A 25,660-nucleotide genomic window follows, 5' to 3' on the forward strand; every position below is an offset into this window, starting at 1 on the left:
ACTGCTCCCCCCTTTCCAGATGTTGGCATGCACTCCCTGATCGAAGAAGTTATCTTGGAATGTAACGAAGGATCTGATTCTATGTTTTACATTGTCCTGGGCTTTCTGGGCTTCTTGGCTACCATCAGCTTCACAATGGCCAGGAACTTGCCTGACACTTTCAGTGAAGCTAAGTTTATCAATTTCAGCATGTTGGTCAAGCATTTGTGTTTGCGCATTACCACTTGCACGACCAGTGGAGCATGCACGACGGTTATATGCATGCTCTGTTTGCCTGAACATTAGGAATGGGTGCCCACACTTCTCTTGCAAATGGAGCTGCACATGCATGCCTGCTTGCTGCCTTTTCGTGTGGAACCAACCACTCTCCCAATGGTGAAATTATATATATATATTTTACTACCAGTTCTGTGGGCATGGCTGGGTGGGTGTGGCAGGGGAAATATATTGCAAAATCTCCATTCCCACCCCACTTGAGGGGAAGATTCCTGCAAAATCTCAATTCCCACCCCACTCTGGGGTCAGACAGAGGAGGTATTTGCCAGTTCTCTGAACTACTCTCCAGAACCTGTCAGAACCTGCTGAATTTCACTCCTGCCCTCTCCCCACCACCAGCAGCTGGTCCACAAAGCTGGAAAACCTATAAGTTTGGAAAATTTTGTCATATAATTTTGAAGTTCATCTGCTGTTTACAATAAAAATAAAAGTTTCATATTGCTATTAAAACAATTGTATTCTTAAATAAAATATTGAAAAGTATGTGTGTTTTGTAATTAATAATTACATTTTAGAAAACATATTAGAAAGACATATTGGAAAAGTCTTTTAACAATCTAAGGAAAAGCCTAATTCTCAGGGGAAGTTTTGAAAAGATTCCATGGCAACCATAGATATATGTAGATAAGAAATTTTGACATGCTATACAAAGATACATTCTACCAGCTTCCCAGAAATTTATATTGGTTGGCTTCAAACTTAAGATTTCATCTGGAAATTAATTTTCAGCTAGCATAATATTTAACACAGATACTAAACATACCTTTTTCCCATTGCTTTGTTTTAATACTTCTAATCTAGTAGATTGCTTATACTTGACAGATGCAATGATATCCTGTTTCCCCAAAAATAAGACCTCATTTCATTTTTTTTCATTTTCCTTTATTTGTATGCCGCCCTTTTCCCTGGGGGGACTCAGGGCGGCTCACAATTCAAAAAGGGAGGGGGGAAAGACAAACAGTATTCCAATATGGAAACAATACAACATATTAAAAGAGAGCACAACAGTCACACAATTCGGGTGGGGTTGGAATCTTAACTCCAGGCCAGCCGGGACAGCCAGATCTTCAAAGTGGCACGGAAGGATTGGAGGGTGGTGAGGGTCCGAATCTCCATGGGGAGTTCGTTCCAGAGGGTCGGAGCAGCCACCGAGAAGGCTCTCCTCCGAGTAGTTGCCAGTTTGCACTGGCTAGTAGATGGAATTCGGAGGAGGCCTAATCGATGCGATCGTATCGGTCTAGTGGAGGTAATTGGCAGTAGGCGGTCTCTCAAATACCCAGGCCCACTACCATGAAGGGCTTTATAGGTGATAAGTAGCACCTTGGAGCTCACCCGGAGATCGACAGGCAGCCAGTGCAGCTCGCGGAGGATAGGTGTAACAAGAGAGAGGCGGTAACAACCGCTTGGATCCAGCCTCGTGTCACCTCTCTGCTGTTGACAACCAGCCAGGAGGGGCACGGGTCCAGCACACATGTGGAGGCTCCTACAGCTCTCATCGCCTTGTCCACATCCTCAGGGGTAACAGCTTGAAACTCAACCCAGCGATGGCTTACCAGATCATCCCTTAGTGCCTCGGCTGGTTCTGCAGGATTGGAGTCCAGGTCCACCCGGAACCGAGCAACCTTGTCTGCGAGGAACTGGACGTAATCCTCAGCCCTATCCTGCAGCGGATCGCCCGTATCCCTCCTATTTAGGAGGGAACGGGTTATCCTAAACAGGGCGGCTGGGCACGACTCAGCAGACACAACCAGAGAGGCAATGTATGTTCTCTTAGCCGTCCTAATTGCCCGAATGTACTCTCTGGTGCAGGTTGTTAAACGTGCTCGGTTCGGTTCAGATTTACTGGTCCTCCATAAGTGCTCTAGGCGTCTCCTTTGGCGCTTCCTCTCCCGGAGTTCCTCAGTAAACCAAGGAGCCCTCCGGGATCCACCGCCTCGGAGCGGCTGTAGAGGCGCAATCCAGTTAAGAGACTTCGTCACTGCCAAGTGCCAGGCAGCAACCAGAGTCTCTGCCAGACTGCGGGCGAGAGTATCAGGAATAACCCCAAATTCCGTCTGGAACCCCAAAGGGTCCATAAGTTCGCCTGGGGCGGAACCACCTGGTTGGCTCCTCCTCCCTACAGTGGGGGTTTGGTCTCCGAAAGTCAAGTCTCAATAGGTAGTGGTCTGACCATGACAGGGGTAAGATCTCACTACCCCTCAGACCAAGATCACAATTCCACTGCTCCGAGAGGAATACGAGGTCGAGCGTGTGACCCGCTGAGTGGGTCGGTCCTCGGATTACTTGGGTCAAGCCCATGGTTGTCATGGAAGCCATGAACTCCTGTGCTCCGTCAGAGTGACCACCGAGCGAAGGCAGATTGAAATCCCCCAGAACCATAAGTCTGGGGAACTCAACTGCCAGCTCGGCTATCGACTCGAGGAGCGAGGGGAGGGCTGCTGCAACGCAGTTGGGAGGCAGGTACGTTAGCAGCAGACCCACTTGACCCTTGAGGTCCAACTTCACCAGCAGGGACTCACACCCGACAAGCTCCGGAGCAGGGATCCTACGAGGTGCTAGAGACTCTCGGATAACAACGGCCACACCCCCACCCCTTTCAGGAGCACCTGAAAACCTTCTGGGCACATCTCTACGAGGGGGACTCCTCCCTCCGGGCCCAGCCAGGTCTCAGTAATACATGCCAGGTCTGCCCTCTCATCCAAAATTAAGTCCCGGACGAGAGGAGCTTTCTGAACTACAGACCTGGCATTTAGCGCCAGCAGCCTGAGGCCAGGGTCCTGATTACTCACACCACCTGGCTTTGGAGTGGGACTCGTAGGGCCGGAAGGAGGGATCTCTGTAACGTAGCGAGCCCTCCTTCCCCAGTAATGGCCAGCCCTAAAGTCCCCGCCATATCTGCCCCTCCCTGTTATGACCGTAATGCTCCGGCCCACTCCCATGTCCGTAGTCCCATCAACCACCCCTATGGTTCCCGTGTTCCCCGACAGGCCCTCCGAATCAAACACACTCATTTGTTCACTCAAGCAGTCCCCACGTAATAATTAAAAACACATAAAATACAACAATAATGGGGTAATAAAAAAGTGGGATCATTCATTCACACATGCAAGTCCCATACACTCACCATACCAATTAAAAATTGTGCAGCGTGCAAAGGTCGTACAAGAAAACCCAGCCACAATCCACAGATGGTATACAGAGGGGGAGGATAACGTTTCCCCCCTCTAGTAAAGCTGAAAAAAGTCCCAAATGTCTAAGAAAGTAATGTGAAACGGGGAGCCCTCCTACGCCCAGATGTTTAGAGGCCCAGCTGGAAAAGGGCCAAATGGCCGACGGGGGAGATAAACTGAGGCTCCCCACTCTCAATAACAGGCAGTAGAAAAAACTCTTCAAGTCTACCAAGGGAAAAATCCACCCAAACAGGGTTCTGAAGAAGATGATGATAAAGTTAATACAAGGGCTGAGTTTCAGAGGGAGGAGGAGGGAGGGCGTCTGGAAGGGCTATTGGGGCACCTGAGTTCAGGATGAAAAAGTCTAACAGCCATCTTAGTCTCGCAGATGAGCATTAAGTTTAAGCCTTCCAACTCTGACTTAAGTGATGTTAAAGTGCTTAATGCTTAGTGAATGATGGTAAAGTGCTTGTTAAAGTGATGTTAAAGTGCCAATAAAGCCAGCATCTTCCTCTCAATGTTCCCCTCTCAGCCCTTCAGCAAAGCAGTCTCTCAGTAAGGCAACTCCTCCTCAGTCAGCTCAGTAACTCCAGGTGCCTTCCTTCCTCCAAACCTGGTTAATCTGCAAGTCATCCGTATTGCCTCCGTGGGGGGGGGGGGAGTCCATTCGCAGTCTTGCTACTCCAAACAGTTGCTCTGTCTGGGGCTGTCAGGGAAGGCTTCTCGTTAATAATCACCGTTCCCTGCTCCTCTCAAGTTTTTCTTTCCAGGCTTAACTCCTCCGGCATCAAATTACAACAGAACTCGGGTTATCAGCCAGGTTGTTTGTTCTTCACACCCGAGCGAAAAGCTCAAGCAGCCATCTTCCTCACACATGCGCACACTTTGGATAGTGCAATGAACGCTTGTGTTGCTGCGGAGAGTCTCCCCCTTAGGGGTCTTTTTCTACAGGTCGGAGGGGGGCAGAAATTCCGAGTCTGCTTCAGCCTCCTGGTGGGGGGCTTTGGGGGAAGGCTGGAGGGAAACACCGCTGGTGGAGAAGAGCCGGAGGGCCTCGTTCCAGTGGGACTATATCATGGCTTGGAACTGGCTGATCACTTCAGCCCGCTGAGCCTCCAGGCGCCGGTACCTGGCCTTGCACTCCCGCAGGTCTTTCCTCTGCTTGGAAAGCCTATGCTCCTAGTCCTCAGTGAGGTGCTTCTGCTGAGCCTCCTTCTCGGTCAGATCCAATTTGAACTGAGCTGTTTTGCCAACTCTTTCTCCTGGGGGCTGCTTAGCTCCTGCGATGGCTTCCTGTTGGGGAAGGGGCCCTAAGGAGCCCGGGGGGGCAGGCAAGGAGGGGCAAGGCACCACGCAGCATGAGTGATCTCCCCGGATAATAAGCCCAATCAGCTTTTTGAGTGCAATGCGTTAAAGCCGCACCCACAGAACCCGTAATTAAAAAAATGAATCCCATCATTGAGCCATAGTATTGATGACTACACCATTCGGAGGCCTGAAGTCACAGATTAAGGGAATATTTTCTTAGAAAATCTGTCTATGTAGTTACTAGAAGTTGAGAATAATCTGTTGGCACATAAACAATCAATGATTATTGAAAAGAGAAAGAAAAAACTGCACGTAACAACTAAAAAGTATAAATCAATCAAATGACTACCATCAAGTAAAATCTGTTGAAAATTATTTTCAACTTCATTGAAAAGGCACTGATGTGAAATCCATCTGGGCTATGAAAATCTCTATAATTTCCAACTCAAGCATAATTATTTCTACAACTTCCTAGAGAATTTACAAACATATAGCAAAACATTGAACCAAGACTAATACCAGTTATTAATATACATTTTGAGCTAGGAGAAATGCAAAGAAATGCAAACTTTTCTGTGCTGAATTATATTTATTATTAAGGTCAGATAGCCAAAAAAGTATTTACTCAGATCAACATGACCAGTTCAATCAGTTATGTATATATGACAGAAATCCTGAAGAAAGATCTTCATTGAAGATGGTGATGTTTGTGGCATCAATAAAGAGCCTAGGTGGCACAGTGGTTAGAGTGCAGTACTGCAGGCCACTTCAGCTGACTGCTATCTGCAGTTCGGCGGTTCAAATCTCACTGGCTCAAGGTTGACTCAGCCTTCCATCATTCTGAGGTGGGTGAAATGAGGACCCAGACTGTGGGGGCAATATGCCGACTCTGTAAACTGCTTAGAGAGGGCTGAAAGCCCTATGAAGCAGTATATATATAAAAAAATACAATACTAGTGATATTGGTGTTCGAAGAAGTCTATAGCAGTTTTCCTGGGAAATGTCCAATAAGCCTCCCTCTTGCCATTCTTCACAAGGATTACTATCCTGGTGACTTTATCATTGGGGCCATTCTATCTCAGATCTATGTATTTTCTACTCCAGCAACTTTTGAAAAGAATCCCTCTTTTGATGTTTTTGACAATGTCATGTAAGGCCTTTCCTATTTTCCCTTGATTTCTAGCCATATTACATCTCTTGGCAATGCCAATATTTCAATTTTCAAATGATGTTTGTGTTTCTGAATTAATGAAGGTTGTGAACACATCACCATCTGTCATTGTATGTCTTGTTCTATTGAATCTAATGTTTGCCTTTCTGACTAAACCATACTGAGAATTAGGCAATATATTAAAATATAGAGTATAGGGAACTATTAGTATCAAAATCCCCTTATTTTGATGCCAGGTAATCTAATCCATGGCAGTGCCTTTGACACTCATCAGACCCTACCTACATCTGGGTGCCAATCACTTAATGCCTTGTTGTTAAAATATAACAAGCAAGATGGATTGGCACTTCAAAGCATTAAATTGTAATACACTGTTATATGCTTATTAGGGATTGTAGAGGCATGTTTTTTCTTTATACTTTACTAGGATTTATGAAAAGGGCAAAACTTCCAGATGCTTTGATTCAATAAATTTATGTCAACAAAACCAGAAACCAACAATCTGTAAGAGATTGTGTAATAAAGCCCTATCCTGAATATCTGAGATAATACACAAATAATATTTCATCCCAATCTCTCTCCTGTTGTATTATTATTAACTCTTTGTATTTTGGGGGACAAAAGTTAAAAGAAATTTGTTCCATGGAGATACAACCATTTGTTTAGAATGCAAGATCTAATTATTAATAAAGTTGTCTTCTCATTGCAGAGTAATAACCCAGAATTACCAACATATACTTGCTTTGCAATTTGCTATAGAGACAATTAATAAAAGTCCAAGGATCTTACACAACATCACACTGGGATTCCATGTGTTGAACAGCAATTTCCGTCCCAAATGAACTTTTCGTGTCTCACTGGAACTTCTTTCTACCCAAGACAAGTTTATCCCCAACTACAAGTGTGATATGCAGACTACTATAGCATCCATTATTGGAGGACCTGATGCCGGCGTGTGTCACTTCATGGCAATCATTTTGTGCATCTACAAGATTTCACAGGTGAGTTTCCTTAATGCTATATAGTTAAGCAAGCCATATTTTTGAGACAATGTCTCCATACCTTTAAGGAAGTAGGATGGAACTGAAACTTCTTGTTTTGCTTTCCAATAATTTACTGTCTTGCTTTCAAAAGCACCAGAAGGCAAGACAAGCAGGAAAAGCTGGAAACTGACCAAGGAGAGAACCTACCTAGAATTAAGGAGAAATTTCCTGATAGTGAGAAATTTGTGGAATGGTTTGCCTTTAGAAGTTGTAGGTGTTCCATAATTGGAGGCTTTTAAGAAAAAAACTGGACAGCCATTTGTCTGAAATGGTATAGGGTCTCCTGCTTGAGCAGGGGTTTGGATTAGAAGACCTTCAAGTTTCCTTCCAATATTCTGTTATTGGAATGTTAGTTCTGTTCCAATAACTCTGTTATTCTTTTAAAAGAATTCGGAAAACCAAATTAGGAAAAACTCCCTCTTTATTGCTGATATTGGTTTATGAATAACCATTCAATGAGTCAACTGAGTGAATATGAATGAGTAATTCATATTCCATATGCCATGGGCCATTATTTTCCTGCTCACAAAGATTAATTTTGAACTTAAATGGTATATTCTTTCATTTCTGAGTCAGTAAATCCATATCCATTACACTCACAAATCCCAAATTATCACTGAATTTGAATGAAGTCTGAAAAACCGTTAATGCTTGCACAGGTGCCTTGTTGTTGTCATTGCAAAGTCATGTCTGACCCATCATGACCCCATGGACAACATTCCTCCAGGTCTTCCTGTCCTCCACCATCCTCTGAAGTCCATTTAAGCTCATGCTGACTGCTTCAGTGACTCCATCCAGCCACCTCATTCTCTGTCATCCCCTTCTTTTGCCTTCAATTATTCCCAGCATTAGGCTCTTCTCCAGTGAGCCCTTCCTTCTCATTAGGTGGCCAAAGTACTTGAGCTTCATCTTCAGGATCTGGCCATCTAAAGAGTAGTCAGGGTTGATCTCCTCTAGGACTGATCAGTTTGATTGTCTTGCAGTCCAAGGGACTTCCAGGAGTCTTCTTCAGCTCCATAGTTCAAAGGTTTAAATTCAGCCTTTCTTATGGTCCAACTTTCACAACCATATACTGCAACTGGGAAACCATAGCCTTGACTGTACACACTTTTGTTGACAGGGAGATGTTTTTGCTTTTTAGTATACTGTCTAGATTTGCCATAGCTTTCCTATGCACATAGGAAATTTCACACACATAGATATTTCACATGCCTAGAAGTTTAGAAATGGTGAAAGTACTCAATTGTATTGCAAAATATATCTCAGAGGTTTTCCCTTCTTAACTGTTTGCTATATTCTTTAGTTGGCCTATGTATCCCCCCAGTGATGAATGACATATCCCGAAGAGTTTTTCATCATCAGATATTTCCAGACATCAACCAACAATATAAGGGAATTCTCCAGCTACTGCTCTTTTTCCAGTGTGTGTGGATTGGAGTGATTTTCATTACTGATGACAGCGGGGAGAGATTTGTAGAAAATCAGCTCCCCAGGTTTGTCCAAGCAGGCATCTGCTTTGATTTTATAGAAACATTTCCACAAGTAAATTTTTCAACTGAAATAACCAAAATGGTTATGGAAGGGGAAGAAACGACTAGGATCATTATGGAAGCCACTGCTAATGTAGTAGTTGTACATGGAGAAATTCAAACCATAGTGGTTTTAAGGGCAATGCTTCATATCTCTGAATTTGAAGAGATCCCAATGAAAACCAAAGTATGGATTTTTGTAGCTCAGATGGATTTCACATCAATGTCTTTTCAACGAAGCTGGCCCATTGACTTTATGCATGGTGCACTCTCTTTTGCAGTCCACAGTGAGGAAGTGCTGGGATTCCATGAGTTCCTTCAGCATAGGAAACTCCCCTCTAAACAGGAAGATGGTTTTTCTAGGGATTTCTGGAAAGAGGCATTTCAGTGTTCTTTCTCTACTGCTCCGGGAGAAACAATGGATGAAGACATCTGCACTGGAGAAGAGGACCTGAGTCAACTTCCCGGGTCAATTTTTGAAATGAGCATGACCAGCCATAGCTACAGCATCTATAAAGCTGTCCATATAGTGGCAGAAGCCTTACATGCTATGATCTCATCTTCAGTAAGGAAAGGAACAAGACAATATAAGAAAGAAAGGCAACTTCTCAATCAACAACCTTGGCAGGTATTTTCCCTGAGATCAATAATATAGAAGAAGCCCTGTAGACAGAGTTTTGGTTTCTTCATATAATGGTGGAAAGTTATTACATCTTAGCACATTTTTATTTGATTTGTGATATATTTATGGCTATCTAACTGGATGGAAAAGATTGTGGTCAACGTGGTGTGAATCAAGTTGGGTTTCAATGTCACAATTAATTTACTGTAAAAGAATCTTTATAGTGAAGAAAGGACAGATTAACAGAGAAAGTAGTTTTTTCAATGCACAACATTGGTAGCTAGTGTATTGCAAGCCATAAAATGAGAATTCATGTAGGCACAGTTTTGCTTGCATCAGGCAATGGTGCTTAGTGGTTCAGACTCTGACTTCACTGCATAATTTTAGGCATTCAGACAATAAGAGTGCCATATTTTCCTTTGAGGACCTGCATACTGCACGAGTCAAAAAGAGGGCTGGGGAAATATTTACAGATCCCCTCACATCCTGGACATAAATTGTTTCAATTCCTACCCTCAAAACAATGCTATAGGGCTCTTCACCCCAGAACAACTAGACACAAGAAGAGTTTTTTCCCGAACGCATTTGTATTTGTATTTGTATTTATTAATGCTTATAGGCCGCCCTTTTCCCTGAGGGGACTCAGGGTGGCTTACATAAGATGAGGGGGGGGGTATACAGACAATAGACACAAACAATACATAGAAGTAAAATAGTAAGCAACATTCATTCATCATTCGGGTGGGGACAGTCATCTTTGTGCCCAGGCCTGATGGGCTAGCCAGGTCTTAAGGGCTGTGCGGAAGGTCTGGACGGTGGTGAGGGTATGAATCTCCACGGGGAGATCGTTCCAAAGGGTCGGAGCTACTACTGAAAAGGCTCTCCTCCGTGTAGTTGCCAGTCGGCACTGACTGGCAGATGGAACTCGGAGGAGGCCTAATCTATGTGATCTAATTGGTCGCAGGGAGGTAATTGGCAGGAGGCGGTCTCTCAAGTACGCAGACCCACTACCATGAAGGGCTTTATGAGTGATAAGTAGCACCTTGAAGCGCACCCGGAGATCAACAGGTAGCCAGCGCAGCTCGCGGAGGATAGGTGTTATGTGGGTGAACCGAGGTGCACCCACAATCACTCGCACGGCTGCGTTCTGGACTAGCTGAAGTCGCCGGATGCTCTTCAAGGGCAGCCCCATGTAGAGCACATTGCAGAGCGCCATCACTCTGCTAAGCAAATAATTCCCTCAACCCTGTCAAATTATTTATTAAGACTATATTACTATTACTATTAATTCTCTCATCATTTCTATCACCCATCTCCTCCCACTTATGACTGTATGACTATAACTTTATTGCTTGTATCCTTACGATTTATATTGATTGTTTCCTAGTTTAATTTGATTGCTTATTTGTACCCTATGGCAATCATTAAGTGTTGTACCTTATCATTCATAATGAATGTATCTTTTCTTTTATGTACACTGAGAGCATATGAACCAAAGACAAACTCCCTGTGTGTCCAATCACTCTTGGCCAATGAAGAATTCTATGTACTGTACTGTACTGTACTGTACTCTACTCTTCTCTACTCTACTCTACTCTACTCTACTCTACTCTACTCTGCATCGCCTGGTGCACCAATTGCGTCCCTACCTGAACGGGGAGGCTCTCACAACAGTCACTCATGCCCTTGTGACCTCAAGACTGACTACTGCAACGCGCTCTACATGGGGCAGCCCTTAAAGAGTGTTCGGAGTCTTCAGCTTGTCCAGAACGCAGCCGCGCGAGCGATTGTGGGTGAGCCTTGGTACACCCACGTTACACCTATCCTCCGCGAGCTGCACTGGCTGCCTATTGGTCTCCGGATACACTTCAAGGTGCTAGTCGTCACTTATAAAGCCCTACATGGTATTGGACCTGGGTACTTGAGAGACCGCCTCCTGCCAATTACCTCCCAAAGACCCATTAGATCCCACAGACTAGGCCTCCTCCGAATTCCATCTGCCAGCCAATGCCGGCTGTCAACTACCCGGGGGAGGGCCTTCTCTGTGGCTGTTCCGGCCCTCTGGAATGATCTCCCTGTGGAGATTCGGACTCTCACCACCCTTCAGGCTTTCCGTAAAGCTGTTAAGACCTGGCTGTTCCAGCAGGCCTGGGGCTGCTGAGTTCCATCCCCACTCAAACTGGTGTGCTTGCTGAGACCTTTTAAATTGGTTCTATATTGTTGTTTGTCTTTGTTTTCTTTCCTTTTGTATTGTTCCCCTCCCTTCTGGTTTTGTTAACCACCCTGAGTCCCTCAGGAATAGGGCGGCATACAAGTTGAATAAAACCTAAAACCTCAAACCTATTTGTTTATTTGTTTGTTTATTGGATTTATATGCCGCCCTTCTCCCAAAGGACTCAGGGCGGCATACAACATTAAAAAAACAACACATATTACAAATGTTAAAAAGAAAATTAGATAGAGTATCCAAAAACAAACCCAATTAATATTAACAATAACATTTAAAAATTAGATTAAAATTAACAATAATCAATCATTTATTTTATTTTGTTCATTTTATTTTTTTTGTTATTTTGTGAGATATATTTATCTCACACCTTGTGTATAGGATTTCCTTAAAATAGGAAGGAAAACTGTTTGACTATTCCTAATAACTGGAATTAAGTAATTCTATTGTAAGTTATTCAACTTCATTTCTTTTATTTAGCTTTTATTTTTTTCTTCATTTTATATTCTGGCAAATAGATGAAGTTGTTCATCTACTAGCAAACTATTGAATACTGTTGTGTTTTCTTAGTTAGAAAACATTAACTTTGCCCCAATCTTTTGATGATGGTCCCAAAGGTGCTTTATCAAGAGGCAACTGGACTTTCTGGTTTTCCTTTGAAGACATTTCACTTCTTATCCAATAAGCTTCTTTGGTTCTCATTGAGAAGTTGGAGCTGTGCTTTCCTGCAGGATGCTTTCCGCCCTGTGTTCCTTCACTGTAGAGCCCAGGCACAGGCTGTTGGGATGAATCTGTGCTGTCTGTATCTTAAACTGAAGAGCAAATGATTCCTTTAGTCTATAATTCATATGCACACACCATTCAAAGGGTGTTCATCCCAAAGTACATTGCTAAATATCTATGGAGATTCTCAGTCACCCTTCCATCATTTATAGTTTCTCATATAAGACATTTTACTATGAGTGAAATGTCTTAAAAGAAAAACCATAAAGTCCAGCTAATTTTCTGTCATTATTCATTCAACTTTAATTGCTTCTGCTTGCAAAAAAAAAAAAAAAAAAACTATTGTATTTTTCGGAGTATAAGACGCACCGAGGTTTTGAAGAGGCAATATTTTTTTAAAAAAAATAGGTAGGTAGATATAGGGATAGAGAGGGGGAGAAAGAGAGAGAAATACGGTAGGTAGGTAGGTAGGTAGATAAAGGTAGAGAGAGAGAGAGAGAGAGGGAGAGAGAGGGAGAGAGGGAGAGAGAGAAATACAGTAGATAGGTAGGGAGAGAGAGTGTGTGTGTAGGTAGGTAGGTAGATGTTTCCAGGTGTATTTATCCATGTGCTGGAGAAGGAAATCGCTGACAATCTGTAGCACCTAAGACTTTGTTTCTGTTGGCACAATAGTTGATCAATCTAATTCTCATCAATTAGTTAAACAGCTTTGCAAAAGGGAAAAAAGTTTTTGCACTCTACAAACCTCCCAAAAACACCCCCCTTTTTTTTCACAAAAATGGGCCCTTTTTTAAGAAAAGGCATGAATAGCCGGGGGGGGGGGGCTTGCAGAGTGCTTCTTGCGGGTGTGGGGGCCAAAAACGAGCCAACAGGAATTTTTTTTTTTTACAAAAAAAGGGACTGTTTATAAGCCTTATGGAGGCTTACAGCTGGGGGCTGGGACTGGCAGCCTGTTTTTTGCTCATTTCTGCCCTCCCCAGCCCCCAGGAGCTCTCTGAAAGCCTCCATAAGGATATGCACAGCCATTTTGGTGAAGGGGGTGGGGTTTCAGGAGGCAAAAAATGCTGTATTCAGTTTATAAAACGTACCCAGATTTTCAGCCTCTTTTTTGAGGGAAAAAGGTGCATCTTATATTCCAAAAAATATGGTATGCATTTTTCTAGAAAGGAAAATAAAAATTATTCTAGAGATTCTATTGGTATCTTTGTAGCCAGATTATAAGGGACATGGTGGTTCAGTAGCTAAGGTGCTGAGCTTGTTGATCAGAAGGTTGGCAGTTTGACAGTTTGAATCCCTAGTGCCATGTAATGGAGTGAGCTCCCATTACTTGTCCTAGCTTCTGCCAACCTAGCAGTTCGAAAGCATGTGAAAATGCAAGTAGAAAAATAGGAACCACCTTTGGGGGTAAGGTAACAGCATTCTGTGCACCTTCGGCATTTAGTCATGCCAGCCACATGAGCAGAGACATCTTCAGACAGCTGGTTATTCAGCTTTGAAACAGAGATTATCACCATCCCCTAGAGTCGAGAATGACTAGCACATATGCACGAGGCAAACCTTTACGTTTACCTTTAGCCAGATTATGAAATTCCATTTACTAAAAGTAAGCAACCTGGTGTAAAGTAATATCATACACTCCAGGGACGTGCAGTCACTAGAGGCAGGGGAGTCGGGGCCTCACCAGTCTCCTGAGGGAAAGGAAAGAATTTTAAAGATTTTTTTTTAATAATTAAAGCCAGGGTAGTGGCTACCAGATTCCAAGTCACAGTGACTTGGAACAGTGCTTAGTGTTAACTATAGGAGGAGGCCAGAGAACTGTGGGCCTCCTTTGCATAAGGAATTTTTCGCCTTTTAAAAGTTAAGAAAGGGTTAAAAAGCAAAAAAATTCATATGCAAAGGAGGCACTGATTCTCCCACCTCCTGATCTGGGAGCAGCGAATCATGCCTTATGAGCAAGCTTACGTTGAACACACTTATGTTGGATGGACAAGAGGAGAGTTGAGAGAGTTTCCATAGCTGGAAAAGGTATGTGGATCGGACGGAGGGAGGGGGGGATTTGTAATTTTTTATCGTGAGGAATTTGTGTGTGTGTGTGTGTTTCTTTTTTCACAGCTGTGGGGTCAGAGGAGGCAGGGGGCAAGGCGGCATGTGCCAGGTAATGGGTGAGTGCTGCACACTCCTAGAAATAGATGAGGAGAGACACCGGACTGGCAAATCTCCAGCCTCCCAGTTTACTGGAACTGGGGCAATGAGAGTTTGCGAGGGTGGGCTGGGCTGTGACGGGAACGCTCTTTCTGGCATCTCTCCCAGCAGCTCCTCGCGCAGCCTTTTCGCTTGGTCCGAGCGGCTACCGATTTGGAAGTTGTCACGTTCTCTCTCCCCCCCACGATGCTTCTAACCTTCGTCCCTCCTCAGCACCCTCCTTCCAAAAAGGTGCAGCAGCCAATCCATCCCGTTGCGTGGCGTCGCCATAAGTGGCTGCTTTTGCAATTAGCCGGGCTACAGCACACACACACCAGTTGCTTTTCCCGGCGAGGCTTGAGGAGGATTTGTTTATTTTGCTCGCTCTCCTTTTCTTCTTCCCCACACACACGCAGCAGGCAGGCAACCGCCGCCTCTTTCCGAAGAGTGTCGGAGTAACAAGCGGGGGAATGAACGATGGGCCGCAAGCGAAGCCTCAGACTAGTATTGTTTGGCCTCTCTCTCTCTCTCTCTCTCTCTCTCTCTCTCTCTCTCTCTCTCTCTCTCCCCAAGCACCCCAGCTGGTTGCAGGAGAGATGCCATTATGGGCAAAAAGTGTGTCCGTGTATTCAGTTCTTGCCCGGAGCCCTTCGCTTTTCTGTGTTACAGGAGGTGCCTTCTTCCCCACTAGACGCGTTTCTTCCTGCAAAGCCCTTCAGGCGTCAGGCGGAGCTCTCGGGTTGCCCATCTAGTTCCTCCCTCCATAGTTTTGAACCTGGGAGGAACTGGATTGGGCAACCCGAGAGCTCTGCCTGACACCTCAAGGGCTTTGCAGGAAGAAATGCGGCTTGAGGCGCAAGGACGGTCCAGGCCAAGTTGCTGGGAGGAGAAAGTTTGGGCTGCAGAGCAGAGCTTGAACTGCCGAGTGACGTGCCGTGAGCTTCATGGCCGGTGAGGATCCCGCTCTATGGCGGACGTGGTACCGGGGCTTCGGCGGGCCTTTCGCGCTTGCCTCACTGGCCATGAAGCTCACCGCACGTCACTGATACACTCCAGTGCTAAAGTGACTACAAAATAGTAATATTACTTAGGTCAACAGCAGTTGACTCACCAAAAGAAAACTGGCTAAAATGAAATGAAATTGACTTTTTAAAAATGTCTGAGACAATTTTTTTATGGAAGATTGGAAAGGAATTTTATGGAAGATTGGAAAGGAATTCCTTTAAGATTCAATCTGATTGTTATTGTATTTATTTAATATAATGCTAAGGAAGAAGTTGATGATTTGTCATTTTCATTTTCATCTAGCTTCATCATTTCCTGAGAAGTGTTTCATTTAACAACGATGTTGGTGAAATGTTTTCCTTTAGCTCCAAAGAGGAATTAATAGCAGGATTTGATATTATCAACTGGATCACATTTCCAAATCAGTCCTTTGCTAGAGTCAAAGTTGGGAGAGTGGCACCACAGAATGCCCCATTTCTGAAGATGTGATCCAGTGGCCCAAGGAGTTCAACCAGGTAGAGCTCATACTAAGTTGCCTAAATCCTTTTCCCAATCTCCCCGTGGAGATTCGTACCCTCACCACCGTCCAGACCTTCCGCACAGCCCTCAAGATCTGGCTATCCAGTCAGGCCTGGGGATAAGATCCGAACCTTGCCCCACCCGAATGCTGAATGAATGTTGTGTTTTATCGTTTTATTTTTTTTATTCACATTTCTTTCTTTCTTGTGTTTTGTCTTACACTCCCTTCCCATTGATTGTAAGCCTCCCTGAGTCCCCTCAGGGAAAAGGGCGGCCTATAAATATCAATAAACTAAAACTAAACTAAACTAAAAACTAAACCCTGTATTTAAGGATGTTGATTCATTGCTTTTCATTCCACCATTTAAAAAAAAGTAATTTTCATGTTCTTAATTCAATTTGTGGATTGCACAACTTGCCCACAACATACTCTAGAAAGAGTGCAGAGAAGAGCAACACATATGACTAGGGAACTGGGGACAGAACAGAATTAATGGTTAGATGCAACTCCCTGCCAAATCTGTCAAATCACTTTAGTGTATTATTGCACAATTCAGTGAAATGTCACCCAAAAGTAGTTCTTATTTTTTTTATTTAATTGAGTATTCTACTAATATACTGATTTAAAGGAGAATAAAGTGTCACATTTATGGGTATTTCTTTGAATCAAGTGAATATCTGCTGAGCAAATATCTAGCTTCCTTAAGGGGTTTTAAACAAGTGTGATGTTTCGATTTCTTTCATTGTACAGCTCTTTAGCAGTTAGACTTATATACCGCTTCATAGGGCTTTCAGCCCTCTCTAAGCAGTTTTTACAGAGTCAGCATATTGCCCCCAACAATCCGGGTCCTCATTTTACCCACCTCGGAAGGATGGAAGGCTGAGTCAACCCTGAGCCGGTGAGATTTGAACAGCCGAACTGCAGAACTTCAGTTAGCTGAAGTAGCCTGCAGTGCTGCATTTAACCACTGCGCCACCTCGGCTCTTTTCAAGACCACCAACTAAAATCTACTATTGTACAGGTAGATACTTGTAAACATATCTTAGAAGTAATTTCTTGCTTTCTTATAGGAACTTCCCATTTCTCTGTGTAATTCCCATTGCAATTCTGGATACCGTAAGAAAAGGATTGAAGGGAAAACATTTTGCTGCTACAAATGCCATCGATGCCCAGAAGGAAAGATTTCTCATCCAAAGAGTAGGTGTTGTAACCCACCAGCAACCAGTGGAGATAGCAGCAGAGTTGGACAGTGACGAGGTTGGGGAGGAACATGGGCCATCCTGGAGGCTGAGGAAGGCTCAGACAATGTCTTTGAATCAGAGGCAGAGATGGGGCCAAGGGCATTTGGCATTTCTCAGCTGCCTTCGGAGATAGACAGTAGTCAAGCAGAGGAAGAGCTGGAGTCTTTGCCCAGTATGTGCAAACAAAGAACTGCCAGAAGAAAAGAACAGCTCAGAAATCTGGGTCGACTTGGGAATAAAGCCACAGTTTGACTCTGAATAGCCCCTCCCATAGGAAATAAAAGAGGAGCGAAAAGGGAATGGCTTGCAGGAAACAATTTGCTCATTCATTTCAGAAGTGTAAAGATCTGTCCATGAATCTTAGAGATTCTGTGCCAAATCTTTCCTTGCATAGCATTGCATTTGGAAAATATTTACATGGCAGTTTTCCTCAGGTGTCTCTCAATAGGTGATATCTGGCTCAAGAATAGGTAGTATCTAGCTCAATAGTAGTAATCATGAGAAAGATATTGGAATCTTAGTGGGCTATCATTTAAATATGAGCCAGCAGTGTGCAGCAGCTGCCAAAAAAGCCAATCCAGTCCTAGGCTACATTAACAGCGGGACAGAAACAAGATCTCCACTTTATGATGCTTTGGTAAATCCTCACTTGGAATACTGCACCCAGTTTTTGTCACCATATTATTAAAAAAGTTGACTCTATAAAGATTACAAAGAAGATCAGCAAAGATGATTGGAGGCTAAAACATATGAAGAACAATTAGAGGAATTCTATATGTCTAGTTAAAGGAAAAGAAGGGCTAGGAGTGATATAACAGTAGTGTGCCAATGTCTAAAGGACTACCACAAAGAAGAGGGATCAACTTTTGCTCCAACACACAAGACAAGACAAGAAGCGATGGATGGAAACGAGTCAAGGAAAGAAGCAACCTAGAATTAAGGAGGAATTTCTTGACAATTAGAACAATTAATCAATAAAACAACTTGCCTCCAGTTATGGATGTTCAAGTTGTGGATGCCCAACACTAGAGGTTCCTCAAGGTCCCTTCCAACTCTTTTATTCTGTTATTCTGTTAGGTCACAGTTTGAGAAAAGTGTGTATTGTCATTATACTAAGTAAGGAGCACCTACATTTTCTATACATCTTGGCAGTTAAAACAATGTTTGCAGTACAAAATGAAAATAGTAGACGAAGTACTATGAAATGTTTAACATGGATTGTCTGTATTTTTTTTGGAATGAGAGGAAAAAACAAAACAAAAGCAAAGTTTTTAGGTACTTGATTGAAAAGAGAAGGAGCTTCAGCATTTGGTGACAACCCAAACATGATTATATATTTCGGTTTCTCTAAAAGTGAATTTATGATCTGTGTTATTGTTCTTTATTTACTCCTTTTCTTTTTACACCTGATAACTGATTCAGCTGGATTCATTAGCTTCTTTACATACATAATATCAGATGAATAAATATACAATATTAATAGTAGATTCTTTCAATGTGGTAGAAGTTACAAGCAAAACACAAGCAGGAAAGAACAGTTAGTTTCATTTCGGAGTTCAGAGCAGACAGAGAGAAGACTAGTTTCAGTTTCAATTTTCAGCACAGACTCAGATCTATTTCACCTCCTGTTGGTTGGCTTAGTTGCTATGCCTATTCATTGGCTGACCTTGTTCCAGTGGTGGGATTCAGCCAGTTCGCACCACTTTGCGAGAACCGGTTGCTAACTTTCTGAGCAGTTAGGTGAACTGGTTGTTGGAAGAAACCATTAGGGCAGAGAACCGGTTGTTAAATTATTTGAATCCCACCACTGCCTTGTTACCATGTCTCTCCCATCATGAATATTCTAACATTTATTATGTGCTTCTAATACATACAGTTCTAGTGCATTAAATGGTACATTTGTTTGTTTCAACAGACTTGGATGACTGCTTTCAGTGTCCAGAAGATCAGCATCCCAACAAAGACCAGAATTGGTGCCTTCCAAAAGATATCAGCTTCCTTTCATTTGAAGAATCTTTGGGAATGACTCTCACTCTTTTTGCCCTTTTCTTTTCTTTCCTCACAGCTTTGGTGCTTTACATCTTCATTAAGCACTGGGAGACTCCCATTGTCAAAGCCAACAACCGGAACCTCAGCTACATTCTTCTCATTTCCCTTTTGTTTTGTTTCCTTTCCACTTTGCTCTTCATTGGACAGCCCACAAAACTGATGTGTCGCCTTCGACAAACAACCTTTGGCATCATCTTCTCAATAGCCATTTCTTCAGTTTTGGCCAAGACTATTGTTGTGGTCCTTGCTTTTATGGCAACCACACCAGGAGGTAGGATGAGAAAATGGTCTAGCAAACACTTGTCCAGTTCCATTGTTCTTTCCTGCTCCTTTAGCCAAGTCTTGTTTTATAGTGTGTGGTTGGTCACTGCTCCCCCCTTTCCAGATGTTGACATGCACTCCCTGATGGAAGAAATTATCCTGGTATGTAATGAAGGATCTGATGCTATGTTTTACATTGTCCTGGGCTTTCTGGGCTTCTTGGCTACCATCAGCTTCACGGTGGCCTTCCTGACCAGGAACTTGCCTGACAGTTTCAATGAAGCCAAGTTTATCACCTTTAGCATGTTGATCTTCTGCAGTGTCTGGGTTTCTTTTGTTCCAACTTATTTAAGCACAAAGGGCAAATACATGGTGGCTGTGGAGATCTTTTCCATCCTGACCTCCAGTGCTGGCTTATTGCTCTGCATCTTTTCCCCAAAAATGTATATTCTTGTACTGAAACCTGAGCTGAACTGCAGGAAGCACTTGATGAGAAAAAAACAGTAAAAATTATCTTATCTTATCTTATCCCTTCTAATCATCTTGTTAGAATGTGAAGCAAATACTCTACTGGGTGCTATCAGGACAAAAAAAATGTATCAGGAGAAACTCATTTGATGCCTTTGTGGCTGTGCAATGTGTGGTTGTTAATAGATGTTTTATTAAGAACCAAGGTGGCGCAGTGGTTAAATGCAGCACTGCAGGCTACTGCTAGATCAGCAGTTCAGCGGTTCAAATCTCACCGGCTCAGGGTTGACTCAGCCTTCCATCCTTCCGAGGTGGGTAAAATGAGGACCCAGATTGTTGGGGGCAATATGCTGACTCTCTGTAAACCGCTTAGAGAGGGCTGAAAGCCCTATGAAGCGGTATATAAGTCTACTGCTATTGCTATTGCTATTTTTGTCAATCATGGTTATTGCAAGATCCCATTAGAAATGTTTTAAACTGAAAAGAGTGGTGATTTTGGGTCGAATTTGAAATTATGGTAGTCAATAGATGTTAAGAAATACTTCAGGGTATCTAAGGAACCATCTTACCTCAATGCAATTACCTCACCTCATACACTCCAACAAATAGCATACTTCACATCCTATTGGCCAAAGAATTTCAGCTAATGTGGAAGAATATTTTCTGCCTATGCCCCCTGCCCTATGGATTAGTCTCCCATCAGTTGTGAGATCTTCCCCCCATACCCCTAGTCTTCTGAAAGAATCTGAAAACTTGGGTCTGCTTCTTGGCCTGGGGCACTGACAGTGGTCTGCTACAGTGGGAATGGCTGATGGGATAGAGAAGATTTCTCCTCCAGGCTGCCCAACATCTTATTTTGTAATTTTAATTTTTTAAAGTATTTTAATTGATTTTGCATTTTTTAAACTTTTATTATATTGTCAAATGTCCAGAGTCTGTGTGTCAAAGTTCTAAGTTCAATCTAAGCATAGTACACAGCACTGCCTGCTATAATGTCTTTCTTGTCAATGGTTTCTTCAGCTTCAACCACAATTATACACAGGCAAACAATCAGCCAATGTATAGGCATGGCAATTGGGTCAGCCAATGGGATTTTTGGGTGACTGAGAGCCATGCCAGGTGGCCAGGTGTCTAGGTGTGGCTTAGTCCAACTGTTTCTGTAGAGAATGTGTGTGTGTGTGTGTGTGTGTGTGTGTGTGTTGTGTCACAACCCCTGGCATGCCCAAATATGGGAGGGAGCATACTGCTTCCCTTTTCTGTCTATTGGCTCACTCTGGGAGCCATCCAGGCAGAAAGCTATTTTTTTATGTTGCCTTATTACATTTGTGTTGCAATTTTGTTGATAAATAAATAAAGAGAGACTAGTATAGATCTACCAGGAGTTGTGACACAATACATACCTATTTCCCTGGTTTAGCTGATAAAGGAGGAGAGCCTGTGGCTTAGTAGCTAATATAACTGCCTAATATGTAACACAGCCCAGATTCGATTCCCAGTAAGGGTATGGCTAGCTGATGAGAGCTAAATAGCTTGAAATAGATCTATACTACTCTCCCTTTATTTATTTATCAGTACAATTGCAATATATATATATTATAAATGTTAGTACTACTATTGTTATATTATAGGTTAAGGTAAAAGCAGTAGGAAGGCAACGCAGAATGGAGACCTATAAAGGCTAAACATGAAAGCCGATATAGAAGGTTGTATAATTACTTTACATTGTTATGTATGTTTTGTGTTATGTTTTTTTCTTGTGTTTTTCTTTATTTTTTTAAAGATTAAAATGTTCAATAAAAATTATTTAAAAATAAGAGAGAATTTTCACAAAAAGATGAACCTTTGATAGGACACCAGAGAAATCATCAGAGATGTATAAAGGTACTTCTTGTTAATGTTGGAAATATGAAAAATGTGGAGGGGCAGTTTAGTACACATGGCGGACTTGTGGAAAAGAGAAACAAATTCCAGTGTGACTGCATGGTGGCCTGGAACTGGTTGACCATGTCAGCCCACTGAGCCTCCAGGTGCCAGTATCTGGCCTTGCACTCCAGTAGGTCTTCCCTCTGCTTGAAAAGTCTATGCTCCTTGTCCTCAGTGTGGTGCTTCTGCTGAGCCTCTTTCTCGGTCAGACCCAATTTGAATTGAGCTGTTTTGCCATTTTTTTCCCCCTGGTGGCTGCTTAGTTCCAGCAACTGGCTTCCTATTGAGGCTCTAAGGAGCCCAGGCAGGCAGGAGAGGAGTGGCTAGGAGGGGAGGAGCGAGTAGAGGCTGGTGAGGCACCTCTCAATGTGAGTGACATTGAGTTGACCATGCCCACCCAGTCACATAACAACCTAGCCACGCCCGCCCATTAGGCAGATCTCGTTAGTAGTCTGAAGGATTTAAAATTATGAATTTAGTGGTCCCTGAGGTCCAAAAGATTGGTGACCTCTATGATAGAGAACTTGTGGGAACAGGAGGGAACATGGGGAGGGGAATCCCCTCCCTTGCTCAGGTGAAGGACTCTGTTCGGGATGGGAAGGGGGCCTTGGAAGGAGGAAGGAGCATGGGGCTTCACAGACATAGCCAAGGAGGTCCCATTGGCTGTCACGCCTGGAGCCTCCTTCCCCCACAGGGGCTGCTGCTTGTGGTGGCTCAGTGGTTAGAGTACAGTACTACAGGCTACTTCTGCTGACTGCAACTTGGCAGTTTGAATCTCACCAGGCTGAAGGTTCACTCAGCGTTTCAGCCTTTTGAGGTCAGTAAAATGAGGATGGTTGGGGGAAAATAGGTGGAGTCTGTAAACTGCTTAGAGAGGGCTGTAAAGTGGTATATAAGCCTAAGTGCTATGACTATGGCTATTGCGTGAATGCTCCACCTCTAACCCTGACTCCCCTTTTATTGCCCTGGTCAGTTTGGCAAGGGCTCAGTCTCACCTCTTCTGAGGGAGACTGAGCCAGGGTTGGCTCCCATTGGGGGGGCCTTGCAACCCGTGGAATCCTTTGTGGGGAAAACAGACTGTGGGAAGAAGGGGGTGTCTCTGACCGAGGATGGGATTTCTCCACTTGCTGCTGTCTTGCAGCTCCTCCTATAGGCTGCCCTGGAACTTGTGGAGGGGTTTCTGTCTGTGGTCTGAATGGGTTTGGGGGCTTTATTGGGGAGCAGGATGGCCAGTTTGGGTCTGGTATGGCTAGGCAAAGGGAAGGGCTGGGACTGACCATGGCCGGGTCCAAAGTCTTGGAGGATGAAGGGTGCAGCCTATTTTTGTTGTTTGATTGCAGTTTATCACCCATCTATCACCCATCTCCTCCCACTTATGATTGCAGGACTGTCACTTTGTTGCTTGTATTCTTCCAATTGATATTGATATTGATATTGATTGTTTCCTGATTGCTTATTTGCACCCTATGACTATCATTAAGTGTTGTACATTATGATTCTTGATGAATGTATCTTGCCTTTTTATGTACACTGAGAGCATAGGCACCAAAGACAAATTCCTTGTGTGTCCAATCACATTTGGCCAATAGAGAATTCTATTCTATTCTATCCCTTTCACTCTTTATTCTATTCTGTTCTGTTCTAGTCTAGTCTAGTCTCGCCAGCCACTGGTGGGTTTACCTGTGCATCCCCTCCTGCATCAGTCTAGTCTAGTCCAGTCCAGTCCAGTCCATTCTAGTCCAGCATTAGTCTTAGTCTTAATCTTGATGTCAGCCTCTGCTTCGCTACTTGCTTTTGGCATCCATAGAAATGGAGAGGGGGGCATGGTATTTGGGATGGGAAATAATTGGTACAGGAGGATAGTTAAAAAGGGAGTTTTGTTCTCACCATTTTCTGTGCATGCTGGTCACTGGTGCTAGGTGTTGGTCAAGGCCAATCATCCTGCATTCCAACCTGATGATACTTCTTGGAGATGCACCCACATGATACCTAAGGGATTTGCAGATTGGGCAATGGGGTGGGGGTTGTTGGGGGGAGGGATTGGGCAAATGTTTGATACATATGGTTTCACACGTTTCTGCCTCAGACCTTGTTTTACTTCTCTGCTATCTTTTCATAACCAATAAAAGTACTCTTAATTCTAAAAATGGAGTTAAGTGGTTTCTTTATTGGTTGCTGAAGGAGGCGTGCTTGACATTTAGCAAGATCTCACTCTCACACTTATCCCAGAGCTAACACCTTCCGAGGGGAGTGTAATAAAAACAGAACCTTCAAAGAAATGTCCAACCCGGGCAGAAGGACGACATGGGGGCTGGGGGATCCTCATGTCCTCTGGAGACGGAGTGGATGGCAGAACTGAATTTGGAGGAAAGATTCGTCCATCCCAGGTGGTCATTGTGAATGGGACAGAAGTATGATTTTGAGGAAATTCTGGCTGGAGTTACAACAACCTGACATCGGTGACCTGCAGCTGCCTGGCAGGAAGCCAAAGAAGATGATCTCATGATGTACCACGCTATGAAACTCTTCCAGGAGGCTTGGGAGAAATGTCATTTTGCAAGAGCAGGTCTGAAAGAGAAGCTGATTTCCCTGATCAAGAAGAGAGACCTGCAGAGGACCTGTCTCACCCAGAGGGGGCCTGGGGACAGACAGCACAGCTGATCAAGATGGGAGAGCTGCAGCAGCAGCAGCCACCGTAAGATCCCTTCCAAGGGGTGGAGAGATGCCCCACAGACCCCAGATGGCAAACGTTCCTCCTCTTGGTGTGAAATTTGGAGGTGACCCAAAGGAGCTAGAATTTTTCCTGGTGCAGGTCTGGAATTTTATGCAACAGTTTGGAGAAGATCTCCCCATCAAGGAAGCCAGGGTGAGAGTTGTTACCATGGTGTTGGAGAACAAAGTGGCAGCCTGGATGGTCGCTTTGCATAACGATGACCCCCACCCTGCTGAGGAACTATAATAGGCTTATGGCTCCCGTAAGAAAATGCTTTGATGACCCGCTCCTCGAGTGAAAGGCCAGAACAAAGATGAAAACCCTTACTCAGGGTAAAAATCCAGGTGCTGAATGCATCCAAGAGTTTCATGAACTGTCCGTTTATATGCGCGGTGGTTGGAGGAGGCTCTGATGGTTGGCTTGAACCAAAATATATACCAGAACTGTGTTAAAAGCCCCCCCCCCGGAAACCTGCAATGCTGGTATGAATTGACAGCAGATGTGGAGATCAGCTTAGCCAGGAATAAACACTAGGAAGACAGTGAGAAAGGTAAAAATCCCCCTTTCAACCCTCCCAAAGGAGCTCTGAAGGGAGGAAATGTTGGTCTGCAAGCAAGCTCCAGTCTACTGCTTGTTTCCACTGTGGGAAAGAGGGGCACTGAGCAGTGAACTGCCCCTCAAAAATTGGCCCAAATCACCCTGCCATTGGGGAGAGGAAGCCGAACAAATAGCCTGGGACACCACCATGAAAGGGGTGGATCCTGTTGAAGAATTCCCTCCCAATCAAGGGGGAGAAGAATCCTCCTTTCTCTCGGGGGAATGTGAAACTGACTCTGATGATGATCATCCCTGATTGGGCCTCATGACCATTCCTGTAGAACTTAAAGTGCCCTCTACTGGAGCCCAAGCAAAAATGCTGGCCCTTTTAGATTCTGGATGCACACGTTGCATTAGTCCAGACGTTGTGGAAAAAATGGGCTTAAGACTGAGAACTTTGAAAGTGCCCATTGCCTTTTGCCAGTTGCCAGCTTGGGGGGGGGGGCTCCTGCCCAATTTGTGACTGAACCAGTAGATATGTGGATAGGGGATCACCAAGAAAACTTAAGTTTCATAGTTTCACCTGGGATGGATCAGCCCCTCACACTAGGATTACCCTGGCTATGGAAATGGAACCCACACATGAACTGGAGGAAAGGGTGGCTTTGCATCCATTCCATTAAAACCCCAAAA

At 43.8% G+C, this 25,660-nt stretch overlaps 1 pseudogene; it reads left to right on the forward strand.

Annotated features, from left to right (window-relative positions):
* The first annotated feature begins 27 nt into the window (after window positions 1–27).
* On the forward strand, window positions 28–19,833 carry LOC116521809 (annotated as a pseudogene).
* Window positions 19,834–25,660: the final 5,827 nt, after the last annotated feature.

Source organism: Thamnophis elegans, chromosome Z (genome assembly GCF_009769535.1).
Source record: "Thamnophis elegans isolate rThaEle1 chromosome Z, rThaEle1.pri, whole genome shotgun sequence".
Lineage (NCBI taxonomy): Eukaryota > Metazoa > Chordata > Lepidosauria > Squamata > Colubridae > Thamnophis > Thamnophis elegans.